This window comes from Hordeum vulgare, chromosome 6H, assembly GCF_904849725.1.
Source record: "Hordeum vulgare subsp. vulgare chromosome 6H, MorexV3_pseudomolecules_assembly, whole genome shotgun sequence".
Taxonomy (NCBI): domain Eukaryota; kingdom Viridiplantae; phylum Streptophyta; class Magnoliopsida; order Poales; family Poaceae; genus Hordeum; species Hordeum vulgare.
This window is the reverse complement of record NC_058523.1, coordinates 437,664,959-437,683,340: the sequence shown is the minus strand read 5'-3', so window position 1 is coordinate 437,683,340 and position 18,382 is coordinate 437,664,959. Positions and strand designations below refer to the sequence as shown.

At 43.7% G+C, this 18,382-nt stretch overlaps 1 pseudogene; it reads right to left on the bottom strand.

The window, feature by feature from the left end:
• The window catches only part of LOC123405568, a 35,702-nt pseudogene extending 18,576 nt beyond the window's left edge, over window positions 1-17,126 (bottom strand).
• Window positions 17,127-18,382: the final 1,256 nt, after the last annotated feature.

Genomic DNA, 18,382 nt, shown 5'->3' with positions numbered 1-18,382 from the left:
AATTTCCTACTGGAAAAGTTTTGGACTCTGTTTTCTTACCGAATGACATACCTCTTCGTTTTCGGAGTCTGAAACAAGCTGATAAATATCCCTTAGGTATTCTTCCGGAGTTATGGTATTGATGATATTGCTTTCAACATTTATGGGAGTACCTGAGATATAATGCTTGATTCTCTGCCCATTTACCACTCTCGGACAATTACCTTCCGTGTTGTTGATCTTGATAGCACCGGAACGATATACTTCCTCAACAACATAGGGACCTTCCCATTTAGAGAAAGCTTGCCTGCAAAGAATCTTAAACGAGAGTTATATAGCAAGACATAATCACCTACATTGAACTCACGCTTTTGTATCCTCTTATCATGCCACCTCTTAATCTTCTCTTTGAACAGCTTGACATTCTCATATGCCTGAGTTGTCCACTCATCAAGCGAGCTAATATCAAATAACCTCTTCTCACCGGCAAGTTTGAAATCAAAGTTGAGATCTTTGATTGCCCAATAAGCTTTATGCTCTAGCTCAAGAGGTAAATGACATGCTTTACCGTACACCATTTTGTACGGAGACATGCCCATGGGATTCTTATAGGCAGTTCTATAAGCCCACAGTGCATCATCGAGCTTCTTATACCAATTCTTTCTAGACTTGTTGACAGTCTTTTGCAGAATCAGTTTAATCTCTCTGTTACTTAGATCTACTTGACCACTGGACTGAGGGTGCTAGGGAGATGCAATTCTATGGTTGACATCGTACTTAGCAAGCGTTTTACGGAAAGCACCATGAATAAAGTGTGAGCCACCGTCGGTCATTAGATATCTAGGGACTCCAAATCTAGGGAAGATAACTTCTTTCAGCATCCTGATAGAGGTGTTGTGATCAGTACTACTAGTGGGGGTAGCTTCTACCCACTTAGTGATGTTATCAACATCAACTAGGATGTGAGTATACCCATTGGATTTTGGAAAAAGTCCCATATAATCAAAGCCCCAAACATCAAATGGTTCAATGACAAGTGAATAGTTCATAGGCATTTCCTGACATTTGCTAATATTACCTATTCTTTGACATTCGTCACAAGACAAGACAAACTTACAGACATCCTTGAAGAGAGTGGGCCAATAAAAACCTGATTGCAATACCTTGTATGCAGTTCTATCTCCCGCATCGTGTCCTCCGTAGGCCTCGGAGTGACACTTCTGTAGGATCTGTCCCTGTTCATGTTCAGGTACACAACATCTAATAACACCATCTACTCCTTCCTTATAAAGGTGAGGGTCGTCCCAAAAGTAGTGTCTCAAGTCAAAGAAGAATTTCTTCTTTTGTTGTATGTGAAACTAAGTGGTATATATTTGGCAACAATATAGTTTGCATAATCAGCATACCACGGTGCACTAATTGAAGCATTGATGACATTCAGTTGCTCATCGGGAAAGCTATCATCTATAGGTTGTGGGTCATCAAGAACGTTCTCCAACCTAGACAAGTTATCTGCCACTGGGTTATTGATACGTCTCCAACGTATCTATAATTTTTGATGGTTTCATGCTATTATCTTGTCGAACTTTGGATGTTTTGCATGCCTTTTATATATTTTTTGGGACTAACTTATTAACTCAGTGCCAAGTGCCAGTTCCTGTTTTTTCCATTTTTTTTACCCCTTTCAGAGGAGATTTTGAAACAGAGTCCAAACGGAAGATAATCCCCGAAAAGATTTTTTTCGTAACGGAAGAAGATCGGGAAGCTTGAGAGCCAAGGAAGGGGGGCCTCAAGGGCCCCACAAGCCCCCACCCCGCGGCCCATGGGCTTGTGGGCCCCCCTGGGCGCCCTCTGCCCTAGGGGTTGCGCCTATATATTCCCTAAAAATCCCAAAAAAATCAGGAGATCATCAAAAGTACTTTTCCGCCGCCACAAACTTCTGTCTCCGCAAGATCCTATCTAGGACACGTTCTGGTGCCCTGTCGGAGGGGGGTTTGGACACGGAGGGCTTCTTCATCAACACCATGACGTCTCTGATGATGCATGAGTAGTTCACCATAGACCTACGGGTCCATAGCTAGAAACTAGATGGCTTCTTCTCTCTCTTGGATCTTCGATACAAAGTTCTCCATGATCTTCATGGAGATCTATCCGATGTACTCTTCTTTTGTGGTGTGTTTGTCGAGATCCGATGAATTGCGGATTTATGATCAGATTATCTATGAATCTTATTTGAGTTTCTTCTGATCTCTCTTATGCATGATTTCATATCCTTGTAATTCTCTACGAGTTGTGGGTTTTGTTTGGCCAACTAGATCAATGATTCTTTCAATGGGAGAAGTGGTTGGTTTTGGGTACATACCATGCGGTGACCTCACCCAGTGACAGAAGGGGTAGTGAGGCACGCATCGTGTTGTTGCCATCAAGGGTAAAAAGATGGGGTTTTCATCATTGGTTTGAGATTATCCCTCTACATCATGTCATCTTGCTTAAGGCGTTAATCTGTTCGTCATGAACTCAATACACTAGATGCATGCTGGATAGCGGTCGATGTGTGGAGTAATAGTAGTAGATGCAGAAAGAATCGGTCTACTTGTCTCGGACGTGATGCCTATATGTATGATCATTGCCTTAGATATCGTCATGACTTTGCGCGGTTCTATCAATTGCTCGATAGTAATTTGTTCACCCACCGTGATATTTGCTATTTTGAGAGAAGCCTCTAGTGAACACAATGGCCCCCGGGTCTACTCCACACCATATTTTCAGCCTTACACTTTTTACTTCGTTGCACTTTCCACCTTCAGATGTCACTTTGCAAACAATCTTGAAGGGATTGACAACCCCTTTCAAGCGTTGGGTGCAAGCTTGTTTGTGTTTGCGCATTTACTGTGGACTTGACGAGACCCTCCTTATGGATCGATACCTTGGTTCTCAAACTGAGGGAAATACTTACTTCTCCTGTGTTGCATCACCCTTTCCTCTTCAAGGGAAAAACCAATGCAAGCCCAGTCTCTGTCAACGTGTCAATTTCTGGCGCTGTTGTCTGTTGCCGTAGTAGAAGAATTTCTGGCGCCGTTGCCGGGGAGGAAGATCAAGTCAAGAACTCATCCAAGTAGGTGTCGCAAACTCATCTCTTGCATTTACTTTGTTTTCCTCTTCCCCACTTCACCAATTTGACTTTTTTCGTTTGCCTTTTTTGTTTTCCTTTTCGTTCGCCCTTTTTCTCGTTTCTCTTTGCCCGCTTGCCTTCCTGCTAAAACCCGAATGGCCAAACCAAGGGATTTTGATGCTCACTATGCGAAGTTAGAAGAGATTGAAACTAGTGTTAAAGGCTTCATGTCTACACAGTTTGAATACAACAGTTACTTTCCTAGTGAGATGAAGGAACAAAATTCTTTTCTGGCTTTTATGAGTAGATAAGTTGATGATATGGCCAAAGAATTCCTTGCGCTAAATTCTCAGTTTGCTCGTCTTGAAAAGTTGGTAGGCCAGATTTCTGATAAGCAGGCTACTTTAGTCAATAAATGGATGCTAAACCTGAAACTCGTGATGAGAATCACGAAGATCTTAAAGTGCTTGGTGTGACTCCCATTGAATCTTTGTTTTCTTGTGTCAAACCTAATGATTTTGGGGCTGGATATGAATCCACTTTGGTTGAAAAGCACCCCAATGGTTCGGAGTCCATCTATCTTGATGCTAAAAGCATTGAAAGTGGAGTAGAATATGTTAAAACTTTGAGTAGTAATGAAATTACTACCGTGGATTTCAAGGAATTTAATTATGATAGTTCCTCCCTGATTGAATGCATTTCCTTGATGCAATCCATGTTAAACTCTCCACACGCTTATAGCCAAAACAAGGCTTTTACCGATCATATCGTCGAAGCTATGATAAAATCTCTTGAAGAGAAACTTGAATTGGAAGTCTATATCCCTAGAAAGCTTCATGATGAGTGGGAACCTACCATCAAAATTAAAATAAAAAACTATGAATGCAATGCTTTGTGTGATTTGGGTGCTAGTGTTTCTACGATTCTAAAGTCTTTATGTGATGTTCTAGGTTTTAATGAGATTGAAGAGTGTTCTCTTAATTTGCATCTTGCTGATTCTACTGTCAAGAAACCCATGGGAAGGATCAATGATTTTCTTATTATTGCAAATAGGAACTATGTACCCGTGGATTTCATTGTGCTTGACATTGATTGCAATCCTACATGCCCTATTATTCTTGGTAGACCTTTCCTAAGGACTATAGGTGCTATCATCGATATGAAGGAAGGGAATATTAGATTTCAATTTCATTTAAGGACGGGCATGGAACACTTTCCTAGAAAGAAAATAAGATTGCCTTATGAATCCATGATGAGGGTCACTTATGGTTTGAGCACCAAAGACGACGATACGTGATTCTATCGCTTTTATGCCTAGCTAAGGGCGTTAAACAATAGCGCTTGTTGGGAGACAACCCAATGAATTTATATTTTTCTTTCTGTTTTTTTGCGTCCACGCCATCACAATTCTATTGTGATTGTGTTTTTTGTGTTTCTTCTTGTGTTTGAGCCAAGCAAAACCTTTATGACTAGTCTTGGTAATGGTTGTTTGATCCTGCTAGAAAAAGACAGAAAATTTTCGCTCACGAGATGATTTTTCATTTTTATTCAGAAAGAGCTTTTGAGTTGATTCTTTTTTCTGCTGGTTGATATGCCTTTTGCCCAGGCCGTCGTAAATTTTCAGATTTTTTGAGGTACCAGAAGTATACAAAGTATACAGATTACTACAGACTGGTCTGTTTTTGACAGATTCTGTTTTTGTTGAGTTGGTTGCTTGTTTTGATGAAACTATGGTTAGTATCGGGGGGTACTAGCCATGGACAAGTTTGCTACAGTACCAAAAGAAGTGGTAGTTGGTTTTCTTGTGCTAATGTTATCACGAGTTTTTGTTTAAGTTTTGTGTTGTGAAGTTTTCATGTTTTGGGTGATGTTTTCATGGACAAAGAGATAAGGAGTGTAAAGAGATCAAGCTTGGGGATGCCGAAGGCATCCCAAGACAAATTCAAGTACACCAAAAAGCCTAAGCTTGGGGATGTCCCGGGAAGGCATCCCCTCTTTCGTCTTCAATCCATCGATAACATTACTTGGAGCTATATTTTTATTCACCACATGATATGTGTTTTTCTTGGAGCGTCCTGTATCGTAGGAGTCTTTTCCTTTTGTTGTGTCACAATCATCCTTGCTGCACACCTTTTTGAGAGAGATAGACATGCACTCATCGTGATTTTGCTAGAATGCTCATAGTGCTTCACTTATATCTTTTGAGCTAGATACTTTTGCTCTAGTGCTTCACTTATATCTTTTAGAGCATGGCGATGCATGACTTGGTAGTTGGCTTATGCTATGAAAGTAGTCCCAAATGTGATAGGTACCCAAAGAGGATGCAAAAACCTCCATTTTCATGTGCATTGAGTAGAAAGAGAAGTTTTGATTCCTCTCAATTAGTTTTGAGACGCGGATTTGGTAATATTAAGAGCTATGTTAGTAGGGTGTTGTGAATCTAGAAATACTTGTGTTGAAGTTAGTGATTCCCGTAGCATGCACGTATGGTGAACCGCTATGTTAGGAAATCGGAGCATAATTGATCTATTGATTGTCATCCTTTGTGTTGAGGTCGGGATCGCGCGATGGTTAACACCTACCAACCCTTCCCCTCGGAGTATGCGTTTAGCACTTTGTTTCGATTACTAATAAAAACTTTTGCAACAAGTATGCGAGTTCTTCATGACTAATGTGAGTCCATGGTATGGATGCACTTTCACCTTCCACAATTGCTAGCCTCTCTAGTGCCGCGCAAGTCTCGCCGGTGCACAAACCCACCATATTCCTTCCTCAAAATAGCCACCATACCTACCTACTATGTCATTTTCATAGCCATTCCGAGATATATTGCCATGCAACTCCCACCGTTCTGTCTCGTGACTTGTGTCGTCACTCTCATATTGCCATTGCATGATCGTAAGATAGCTAGCGGGATGTTTCAACGTCATACGCCATGCTAAATCGTTGCACATCCCGGTACACTTCCGGAGGCATTTCCTATGGAGTCATCATTTAGAGTTTTGTGTTGTGAGTAAATAAAAGTGTGATGATCATCATTATTAGAGCATTGTCCCATGTGAGGAAAAACAAAGAGAGGCCAAAGAGACAAAAAAAAGAGAAGATAAAAGAATAAAAGAGAGGCCTAGGAGCCCAAATGAAAAAAAGAGAGAGAAAAAGAGAGAAGGGACAATGCTACTATCTTTTTCCACACTTGTGCTTCATGATAGCACCATGTTCTTCATGATTGAGAGCTTCTTGCTTTGTCACTACCATATGCTAGTGGGAATCTTCATTATATAACTTGGCTTGTATATTCCAATGATGGGCTTCCTCAAAATTGCCCTAGGTCTTCGTGAGAAAGCAAGTTGGATGCACACCCACTAGTTCTCCTTTTGAGCTTTCACATACTTATAGCTCTAGTGCATCTCTTGTATGGAAATCCCTACTCATTCACATTGATATCTATTAATGGGCATCTCCATAACCCTTTGATACGCCGAGTCAATGTGACTATCTCCTCCCTTTTTTCTCACAACCACCACCACACTCTATTCCACCTGTAGTGCTATATCCATGGATCACGCTCATGTATTGCGTGATAGTTATAAAAAGTTTGAGAAAGTAAGAGTGCGAAAACAATTACTTGGCCAATACTGGGGTTGTGGATGATTTACATTAGTTGTGTGAGGATGATGGAGCATAATCAGACAATATGATTTTGTAGGGATAACTTTCATTGGCCTTGTTATTTTGAAAGTTCATGATTACCTTGCAAGTTTGCTTGAAGTATTATTGTTTTCATGTCAATAGCAAACTATTGTTTCGAATCTTACAAATCTGAGCATTCATGTCACATGAAAGAAGTTGCAAAGGACAACTATGCTAGGCGGCATTCCACATCAAAAATTCATTCTTTATCACTTCCCTACTCGAGAACGAGCAGGAGTTAAGCTTGGGGATGCTTGATACGTCTCCAACGTATCTATTATTTTTGATGGTTTCATGCTATTATCTTGTCAAACTTTGGATGTTTTGCATGCCTTTTATATATTTTTTGGGACTAAATTATTAAGTCAGTGCCAAGTGCCAGTTCTTGTTTTTCCCATGTTTTTTACCCCTTTCAGAGGAGATTTTGAAACAGAGTCCAAACGGAAGAAAATCCCCGAAAAGATTTTTTTTCGTAACGGAAGAAGATCGGGAAGCTTGAGAGCCAAGGCAGGAGGGCCTCAGGGGCCAAACAAGCCCCCACCCCGCGACCAGTGGGGAGGCCGCGGCCCACAGGCTTGTGGGCCCCCTCGGCGCCCTCTGCCCTAGGGGTTGCTCCTATATATTCCTTGAAAATGCCAAAAAAATCAGGAGATCATCGAAAGTACTTTTCCGCCGCCGCAAGCTTCTGTCTCCACAAGATCCCATCAGGGGCACGTTCTGGTGCCCTGCCGGAGGGGGGATTCGGACACGGAGGGCTTCTTCATCAACACCATGACCTCTCCGATGATGCGTGAGTAGTTCACCATAGACCTACGGGTCCATAGCTAGTAACTAGATGGCTTCTTCTCTCTCTTGGATCTTCAATACAAAGTTCTCCATGATCTTCATGGAGATCTATCCGATGTAATCTTCTTTTGCGGTGTGGTTGTCGAGATCCGATGAATTGTGGATTTATGATCAGATTATCTATGAATCTTATTTGAGTTTCTTCTGATCTCTCTTATGCATGATTCCATATCCTTGTAATTCTCTATGAGTTGTGGGTTTTGTTTGGCCAACTAGATCCATGATTCTTTCAATGGGAGAAGTGCTTGGTTTTGGGTTCATACCGTGCGGTGACCTCACCCAGTGACAGAAGGGGTAGCGAGGCACGCATCGTGTTGTTGCCATCAAGGGTAAAAAGATGGGGTTTTCATCATTGGTTTGAGATTATCCCTCTACATCATGTCATCTTGCTTAAGGCGTTACTCTGTTCGTCATTAACTCAATACACTAGATGCATGCTGGATAGCGGTCGATGTGTGGAGTAATAGTAGTAGATGCAGAAAGTATCGGTCTACTTGTCTCGGACGTGATGCCTAGATGTATGATCATTGCCTTAGATATCGTCATGACTTTGCGCGGTTCTATCAATTGCTCGACAGTAATTTGTTCACCCACTGTGATATTTGCTATTTTGAGAGAAGCCTCTAGTGAACACTATGGCCTCCGGGTCTACTCCACACCATATTTTCAGCCTTACACATTTTACTTTGTTGCACTTCCCGCCTTCAGATCTCACTTTGCAAACAATATTGAAGGTACTCTGGACTTGACGAGACCCTCCTTTTGGATCGATACCTTGGTTCTCAAACCGAGGGAAATACTTACTGCTCCTGTGCTGCATCACCCTTTCCTCTTCAATGGAAAAACCAACGCAAGCCCAGACTCCATCAACGTGTCAATTTCTGGCGCTGTTGTGTGTTGCCGTAGCAGTTATCAGCACCCTATCTATCGGCAACATGCAAATCAAATTCTTGTAGCAAGAGAACCCATCTGATAAGTCTAGGTTTAGCGTCTTTCTTCTCCATGAGGTACTTAATAGCAGCATGATCAGTGTGAATAGTGACTTTGGATTCAACTATGTATGACCTGAACTTTTCACATGCAAACACGACTGCTAAAAACTCCTTCTCCGTAGTAGCATAGTTTCTCTGGGCACTGTCTAGAGTTTTACTAGCATAGTGAATAACATTCAACTTCTTATCAACTCTTTGTCCTAGGACAACACCAACAGCATAATCACTAGCATCACACATGATTTCAAAAGGTAAGTTCCAATGAGATGGTTGAACAATAGGTGTAGTTATCAAAGCCCTCTTAAGTATTTCGAAGGCTTCCTCACAATCCTCATAAAAAACAAAAGGAATATCCTTTTGCAAGAGATTGGTAAGAGGCCTAGAAATCTTAGAGAAGTCTTTAATGAACCTTCTATAGAAAGCAGCATGACGAAGGAAACTTCTTATCCCTTTGATATTTATGGGGTATGGCATTTTCTCGATGGCATCAACCTTAGCCTTATCGACTTCAATACCTCTTTCAGAAATTTTATGTCCTAAGACGATGCCTTCATTAACATAAAGTGGCACTTCTCCCAATTCAAGACAAGATTGGTGTCTTTACATCTCTGAAAGACTCGATCAAGGTTGCTGAGGCAATCATCAAAGGAAGACCCATAAACGGAGAAGTCATCCATGAAAACCTCAATAATCTTTTAACAGAAGTCAGAGAATATAGCCATCATACATCTTTGAAAGGTGGCAGGTGCATTACATAAGACAAAAGGCATACGTCTATAAGCAAAGGTACCGAAAGGGCAGGTGAAAGTGGTTTTCTCCTGATCAGATTGTGCAACTGGTATTTGAGAGAAACTAGAATAACCATCTAGAAAGCAAAAGTGTGTGTGTTTGGAAAGCCTTTCTAGCATTTGGTCGATAAAAGGCAAAGGTTAATGATATTTCCTAGTAGCTTTGTTCAATTTCCTAAAATCAATCACCATCCTATAGCCAGTAATAATCCTCTGTGGGGTCAATTCAGCCTTATCATTAGGGACAACGGTAATGCCTCCCTTCTTAGGGACGGAATGCACCGGACTCACCCAATCGTATGAGCAACATGATAGATAATACCCGCTTCCAGGAGCTTTAGTATTTCTTTTCTTACTACTTCTTTCATTTTAGGATTCAATCTCCTTTGATGATGAGCATCTGGTTTGAAATCAGGATCAGTTTTAATCTTGTGCTAGCATAGGGTAGAACTAATGCCCTTAAGATCATCAAGAGTATATCCAATAGCAGCACGGTGCTTTCTCAGAGTTTTTAGTAACTTATTTTCTTCATGCTCTGAGAGGCTCGCACTAACTATAACAGGATATATCTCTTTTTCATCAAGATAGGCATACTTAAGAGTATCAGGAAACTGTTGAAGCTCGAACACATGATCACCCTTTGGTGGAGGTGGATCCCCTAGCAGTTCAGTAGGCAAGTTATTCTTAAGGATAGGATATTTTTCCAAGACAACTCTATCTATTTCATCCCTTTCAACCATATGCATATCATTTTCATGCTCAAGCAAGTATTGCTCTAAGGGATCAGTAGGAGGCACGGCAATAGAAGCTAAGGCAATAGTTTCATCCTTACTAGGCGACTCTTTTTCATGAGGTTGTCTACCAAACTTGGAGAAAATGAACTCATGTGACACACCTTCAAAGCCAATAGTGACAGTTTGCTTCTCACAATCAACATGAGCATTGACAGTATTGAGAAAAGGTCTGCCAACTATGATGGGACAAAAGCTATCTTGTGCAGTAGCAAGAACGAGGAAATCAGCAGGATACTTTGTTTTACCACACAAGACTTCGACATCCCTAACAATTCCCACAGGGCAAATAGTATCTCTATTGGCAAGTTGAATAGTGACATCAATAGGCTCTATCTCACCAGGTGCAATCTCATCTTTGATTTCATCATATAAGGATTGGTGTATTGCACTAATACTAGCACCCACGTCACATATGCCATGATAACAATGATCTCCTATCTTAACAGAAACAACATGCATGCCAACAACATGCCTATGTTTGTCTCTAGTGTGAGGTTTAGCAATTCTAGCAGCATCTTCACAGAAGTGAATATTATGTCCCTCAACATCGTCGGACAGAAGATCTTTGATAATAAAAATTCTAGGCTCAACTCTAATTTTCTCAGGGCGTGAAGGTGTTCTAATGTAGCCTCTACATATCATAGTTGAAGCTTTAGAATGATCCTTTATCCTAACAGGGAAAGGTGGTTTCTCAATGTAAGCACTGGGAACAACAGGATCACTATAGGCAATGACTCTCTCTTCAACTGGAGTGGGTTTAACTACATTGAATTCTAAAGGAGGATGATATTTAAACCACTTCTCTTTGGGGGTATCAATATGACAGGAAAAGATTCACACAATGAAGCTACTATCTCAGAGTCAAGTCCATACTTAGTGCTAAAATCACTAAAGGTAATTGTCTCAACAAAGGATTTAACGCAATCAAACGTGAAATTCATACCTGACTCCTTACCTTCTTCAAGCTCCCAATCTTCAGAGTTGCATTTAATTCTCTCCAATAAATTCCATTTGAAGTCAATATCTCTCTTCATAAAAGAACCAGTACAAGAAGTGTCAAGCATGGTGCGATCATCATGAGAAAGCCGAGCATAGAAGTTCTGAATGATAATTTCTCTCGAGAGCTCATGATTGGGGCATGAATATACCATTGATTTAAGCCTCCCCCAAGCTTGAGCGATGCTTTCTCTGTCGCGAGGCCAAAAGTTATAAATATAATTCCGATCACGATGTACTAAATGCATAGGATAAAACTTTTTATGAAATTCTAATTTCAACCGATTGTAGTCCCATGATCCAGTATCATCACATAGCCTATACCATGTCCACACCTTATCCTTCAAAGATAAAGGAAAGACCTTCTTCTTGGCCTCATCCCGGGGCAAACCTGCAAGCTTAAATAAACCACGAACTTCATCTACATAGATTAGATGCAAGTCTGGATGTGATGTTCCATCTCGTGTAAAAGGATTAGCCAGCAGTTTCTCAAGCATACCCGAAGGAAATTCAAAGCAAATATTTTCAGTAGGTGCAGCAGGTTGAGGAGCAACTATTTGTGCTTTCGTTCGAGGTGTAGATACCCCGAACAAGCCCCTCAAAGGATTAGTATCCATAGTGACAAGTGACAATAAATTTCAGCACACTATATGAATGTTTCCTTACCAAGTTCCACTTACCAAAGACGTTTCACTCCCCGGCAACAGCACCAGAAAAGAGTCTCAATGACCCACAAGTATAGGGGATGAATCTTAGTCCTTTCAATAAGTAAGAGTGTCGAACCCAACGAGGAGCAGAAGGATCTGAAAAGTGGGTTTCAGCAAGGAAATATCTGCAAGCACTGAAATTATCGGTAACAAGTGATTGTGTGGTGAGATGATTCGTAGCAAGCAACAAGTAAAAAAAGTAGCAACAGTGCAGCAAAGTGGCCCAATCCCTTTTGTAGCAAGGGACAAGGCTAGATAAAGTCTTATAGGAGGAAAATTGCTCCCGAGGACACACGGGAATTTCTGTCATGCTAGTTTCATCATGTTCATATGATTCGCGTTCGTTACTTTGATAGTTTGATATTTGGGTGGACCAGCGCTTGGGTACTGCCCTTACTTGGAAAAGCATCCCACTTATGATTAACCCCTCTCGCAAGATGAAAGAAGAATTAAGACAAAGTCTAACAATAGCATTAAACTAGTGGATCCAAATCAGCCCCTTACGAAGCAACGCATAAACTAGGGTTTAAGCTTCTGTCACTCTAGGAACCCATCATCTACTTACTACTTCCCAATGCCTTCCTCTAGGCCCAAATAATGGTGAAGTGTTATGTAGTCGACGTACACATAACACCACTAGAGGAAAAACAACATACAACACATCAAAATATCGAAGGAATACCAAATTCACATGACTATTATTAGCATGACTTATCCCATGTCCTCACGAACAAAAGTAACTACTCACAAAGCATAATCATATTCATGACCAGAGAGGTAATGAGTAGCATCAAGGATCTGAACATAAACTCTTCCACCAAGTAATCCAACTAGCATCAACTACAAAGAGTAATTAACAATACAAGCAACCTTACAAGTACCAATCGGTGTCGCGAGACGGAGATTGGTTACAAGTGATGAACTAGGGTTTGGAGATGAGATGGTGCTGATGAAGATGTTGATGGTGATGAGTCCCCTCCGATGAGAGGAGTGTTAGTGATGACGATGGCGACTATTTCCCCCTCCGGGAGGGAAGTTTCCCCAGCAGGATCGTCCTGTCAGAGCTCTAGATTGGTTCTGCTCAAGTTCCGCCTCGTGGTGGCGGCGAATCCACGAAAAAGCTACTCCCTGATTTTTTTCTAGACGAAACCCTTCATATAGCAGAAGAGGGGGGCCAGTGGAACAGCAGGCTGCCCACAAGCCCTCGTGGCGCGGCCTAGGCGTGGCCGCGCCGTGCAGGCTTGTGTCCACCTGCACGCGCCCCTCTGGCGCTTCTTCGGCCCAATATTTTCTATTAATCCGGAAAAAAATCCTCGTTGATTTTTGCGGCGTTTGGAGTTGCGTAGAATAGGTATCTCAACTTTGCTCCACTTTCAGGCCAGAATTCCAGTTGCTGGCATTCTCCCTCTTCATGTAAACCTTGCAAAATAAGAGAGAAAAGGCATAAGTATTGTACCGTGAAGTGAAATAACAGCCCAAGAAGCGATAAATATCAACATGAAAACATGATGCAAAATGGACGTATCAGTCAGCATCCTCAACAGGAAGCGCACCAATCGGCACCGAGATCGTGTTGTTGGAAATATGCCCAAGAGGCAATAATAAATTTGTTATTATTATATTTTCTTGTTCATGATAATCGTTTATTATCCATGCTAGAATTGTATTGATTGGAAACTCAAATACATGTGTGGATACATAGACAACACACTGTTCCTAGTGACCCTCTAGTTGACTAGCTCGTTGATCAAAGATGGTCAAGGTTTCCTGGCCATAGGCAAGTATTGTCACTTGATAACGGGACCAGATAATTAGGAGAATGAAGTGATGGACAAGACCCAAACTATAAACGTAGCATATGATCGTGTCAGTTTATTGCTACTGTTTTCTGCATGTCAATGTTTGTGTTCCTATGACCATGAGATCATCCAACTCCCGGATACCAGAGGAATACCTTGTGTGTATCAAACATCGCAACGTTACTGGGTGACTACAAAGGTGCTCTATAGGTATCTCCAAAGGTTTTTGTTGGGTTGGCATGGATCAAGACTGGGATTTGTCACTCCGTGTGACGGAGAGGTATCTCGGGGCCCACTCAGTAATACAACATCAAAACAAGCCTTGCAAGCAATGTGACTAAAGAGTTAGTTACCGTATCTTGTATTACAGAACGAGTAAAGAGACTTTCCTATAACGAGATTGAACTAGGTATGGAGATACCGACGACCGAATCTCGGGCAAGTAACATACCGAAGGACAAAGGGAACAACATATGAGATTAAATGAATCCTTGACATAGAGGTTCAACCGATAGAGATCTACATAGAATATGTAGGAGCCAATAAGGACATCCAGGTCCTGCTATTTTTTATTGACCGGGGAGTGTCTCAGGTCTTGTCTGCATAGTTCTCGAACCCACAGGGTCTGCACACTTAAGGTTCAGTGACGTTTCGGTATTTTTGAGTTATGTGAGTTTGGTAACCGAAAGTTGTTCGGAGTCCCGGATGAGATATCGGACATCACGAGGAGCTTCAGAATGGTCTAGAGTTAAACATTGATATATAGGAAAGTGGGTTTTGAACTCCGGAAAAGTTTCTAGCATTTCCGTCAGTGTACCGGGAGTGATGAATGGGTTCTGGGGGTCCACCAGGTGGGGCCACCCACCCCAAAGGGTCTCATGGGCTGTGGGAGGACTTGGACCAGCCCTTAGTGGGATGGCCGAAGCCTCCACTAAAGCCCAAGGCAGATTGGAGCTTGGAAGGAAAGAAACCCAAAGGTGGAAAAGGTGGAAAGGGTTTCCAAGTGGAGAGGAGGAATCCTACTCCTAGTAGGATTGGAGTGGGACTCCTTGATACGTCCATTTTGCATCATGCTTTCATGTTCATATTTATTGCTTTTTGGGCTGTTATATTACTTGTGGTACCATATTTATGCCTTTTCTCTCTTATTTTGCAAGGTTTATTTGAAGAGGGAGAATTCAGGCAGCTGGAATTCTGGACTAGAAAAGGAGCAAATCCTAGTCCACTATTCTGCGCATCTCCAAATGCCCTGAAAAGTTACGTGGATTTTTTGGGATTATATAAAAAATACTGTGCGAAAGAACTACCGGAGGGGGCTGCCAGGGCGCCACAAGCCCTGACACCACCACCCCCTAGTGGCGGAGTAGGGGCTTGTGGGCTCCCTAACGGCCCACTAGCCCCCCTCTTTTTCTATATGAAGCGTCCTGGTCGAGAAAAAATCAGAAGAGAGCTTTTTCGTGGTTTCGCCACCGCCACGAGGTGGAACTTGAGAAGATCCAATCTAGAGCTCCAGCAGGACGATCCTGCCGGGGAAACTTCCCTCCTGGAGGGGGAGATCGTCGCCATCGTCATCACCAACACTCCTCTCGTTGGAGGGGAGGCATCTTCATCAACATCTTCATCAGCACCATCTCCTCTCCAATCCCTAGTTCATCTCTTGTAATCAATCTTCGTCTCGCAACTCCGATTGGTACTTGTAAGGTTGCTAGTAGTGTTGATTACTCTTTGTAGTTGATGCTAGTTGGATTACTTGGTGGAAGAGTTTATGTTCAGATCCTTGATGCTATTCATTACACCTCTGATCATGATTATGATTATGTTTTGTGAGTAGTTACTTTTGTTCCTCAGGACATGGGATAAGTCATGTTAATAATAGTCATGTGAGTTTGATATTCGTTCGGTATTTTGATATGCTGTATGTTGTTTTTGCTCTAGTGGTGTTATGTGAACGTAGACTACATAACACTTCACCATATTTGGGCCTAGAGGAAGGCATTGGAAAGTAGTAAGTAGATGATGGGTTGCTGGAGTGATAGAAGCTTAAACCCCAGTCTATGTGTTTCTTCGTGAGGGGATGATTTGGATCCACTAGTTTAATGCTATGGTTAGACTTTGTATTAATTCTTATTTTGTAGTTGCGGATGCTTGCGAGAGAGGTTAATCATAAGTGGGATGCTTGTCCAAGTAAGGGTAGTACCCAAGCGCCGGTCCACCCACATATCAAACTATCAAAGTAATGAACGCGAATCATATGAACATGATGAAACTAGCATGACAGAAATTCCCGTGTCTCCTCGGGTGCGTTTTTCCTCCTATAAGACTTTGTTCATGCTTGTCCCTTGCTGCAAAAGGGATTGGGCCACTTGCTGCACTGTTGCTACTACTTGTTACTTGTTACTCTTTGCTTGCTACGTTTCACCTCGCTGCACGATCACTTGTTACCGCTACTTTCAGTGCTTGCAGTTATTACCTTGCTGAAATCCGTTTATCAGAGCCTTCTGATCCTCGTTGGGGTCGACACTCTTACATATCGAAAGGACTACGATTGATCCCCTATACTTGTGGGTCGTCACTCCTCCACCACCAATTTCGGCCAAACCTTGAGGGTTTGAGGCTGCCTCCTCCCCTCCCTCCCTCCTATATATACTATAGGTTTTAGAGGTGAGGGCTAATCCTAATTGCCACGTGCTCCCTCTACTTCTCTCTAGATATTTTTCTCCTCTAGTTTAGTTCGGCGATGCTTAGGCGAAGCACTGCTGGATTAGTTCAGCACCAGCACCACCACGCCATCGTGCTAGAGAACTCATCTACCTCTCCGCCCTCTTGCTGGATCAAGAAGATGGGATCGTCATCGAGCTATACGTGTGCTGAACGCGGAGGTGCCGTCCGTTGGGCACTAGATCGGGATGGATCGTGATGGGATTGCGGGATGTATCGTGACGAGATCGCGGGAAGGGCTGTGATTTGGATCGCGAAGATGTTCCACTACATCAACCGCGTTATATACGCTTCCACTTAGCGATCTACAAGGGTATGTAGATTCACTCTCCCCTCTGGTAGATGATCATCACCATGGATAGGTATTGCGTGCACGTAGGAATTTTTTTGTTTCCCATGCTACGTTTCCCAACACGTGACCGTAGAGGAGACTTCGGTGACCACGTCCGCTGACCGCGCGGCGACGGTGGCAGCGGCCATCTCCGAGACGATACTTTGCGTGGGTCCCCCTGTGACATGCGCAACCCGATCGACGCCACCATGCCACTGCGCCCATGACCCCCGGATGAGAGGGGTGTTGTTTCGGGCGTTGGCGTCGTGGCCTACACGCCCCAAGACGGCACCCGCTCCCCCACGGACATAGGGGCACATCGGGCACCCCCATAGGATCGGGCTCGGGGACTCTAGACTGGGGCCGCCGGGCATGGTCGGTGCGACGGGAAGCCGCCCGAGAGCCCACGAGGGCGCGCCCCTACGTGGCCCCCCGTGGGCCAGGGGAGTGGCATCGAGCGCCAAGGTATTGAGAGTTCGCTGATGGGGTCATAGTCCTAGGGTAGGGTCATAGGACTGTCCTACAGGTCCTACCCAAGGACTACCCCACGCAAGGGACAGGACCTTAAGTATGCCCGACTGTATTAAGGTGCCCCCATCATCGAGTCGGTAACGGGCCCTGAATCATCCAGTCGGAGACTAAGACTCGGAGGACACCGGACCTATCGACTGGATACACTCGGTGCGTCATAACCTCTCCGGAGGGAAACCGCCGTACGTTTCCGGGTGCATTAACTAGCATTTATAGCATACGTTACCTGTAACGCATGCATTCAATCGCCACTACTCCACCCTTGAATCGGAACCGTTGTGGAGGGCAGCGCACTCTATATAAGCCGCCCTCCCCCACTGGTAAAAGGGTTAGAAAAACATTGTACTCCATATTACACTCGGTAACAAGCTCCAGGAGCACTGAGACGTAGGGCTATTACCTCCACCGTAGAGGGGCCTGAACTCATACAACCTCGCCGTAGCTAGGACTCTGCCCATCTCATTCGTACCCTACACATCTACTGTCAGGCTTATACCTACGACAGTTGGCGCCCACCGTGGGGCAGGCGTCTAAGCGACTTCCGGCGAGTTTGCGACTACTTCCTTTCGTCATGTCGTCCGGTGGAGTTTCGACCATGGGTCACCAGATCCTCTTTGGTGCTCTCTCCTTCGTCGTCGACGATTCGGCGTGGCTTCGGGAGGCACCCATTGACGTCGAGGCGCTTCCCCGTCGCGGGACCACGCACTTCCATGCCGGCGCTCGCGGCGTTCTTCTTCTCCAACAATCGGCTCCATTTCCAGATTACACCCTCGTCACTCGCCGCAGTAAGCGGTCCCACAGTCCGCGTCTCCAACGTTGGGTGCAGCATGCCCGAGCGCGCCAGATCGCGTCCTCTCAGGTGGCAGTTCTGGAGTCTGTTGTAGTAGCCGCACGCTCCCAGTGCTCGGACTCGGTTCCGACTGAGCTTCATACCGAGTACGTGGGTCGTGGGCCTGCAGCAGAAGTACACATGGCCAACTCCCATGAAGATCCTCGTCAGGCCGACCGAGGTGAAGTTGGCGAAGCATCCGGTGCGCGTCGTCCGCCTCGTCGTTCTGCCAGCCGACACACTCGGCGGAGCAACGTGGAGGTGTTCCAC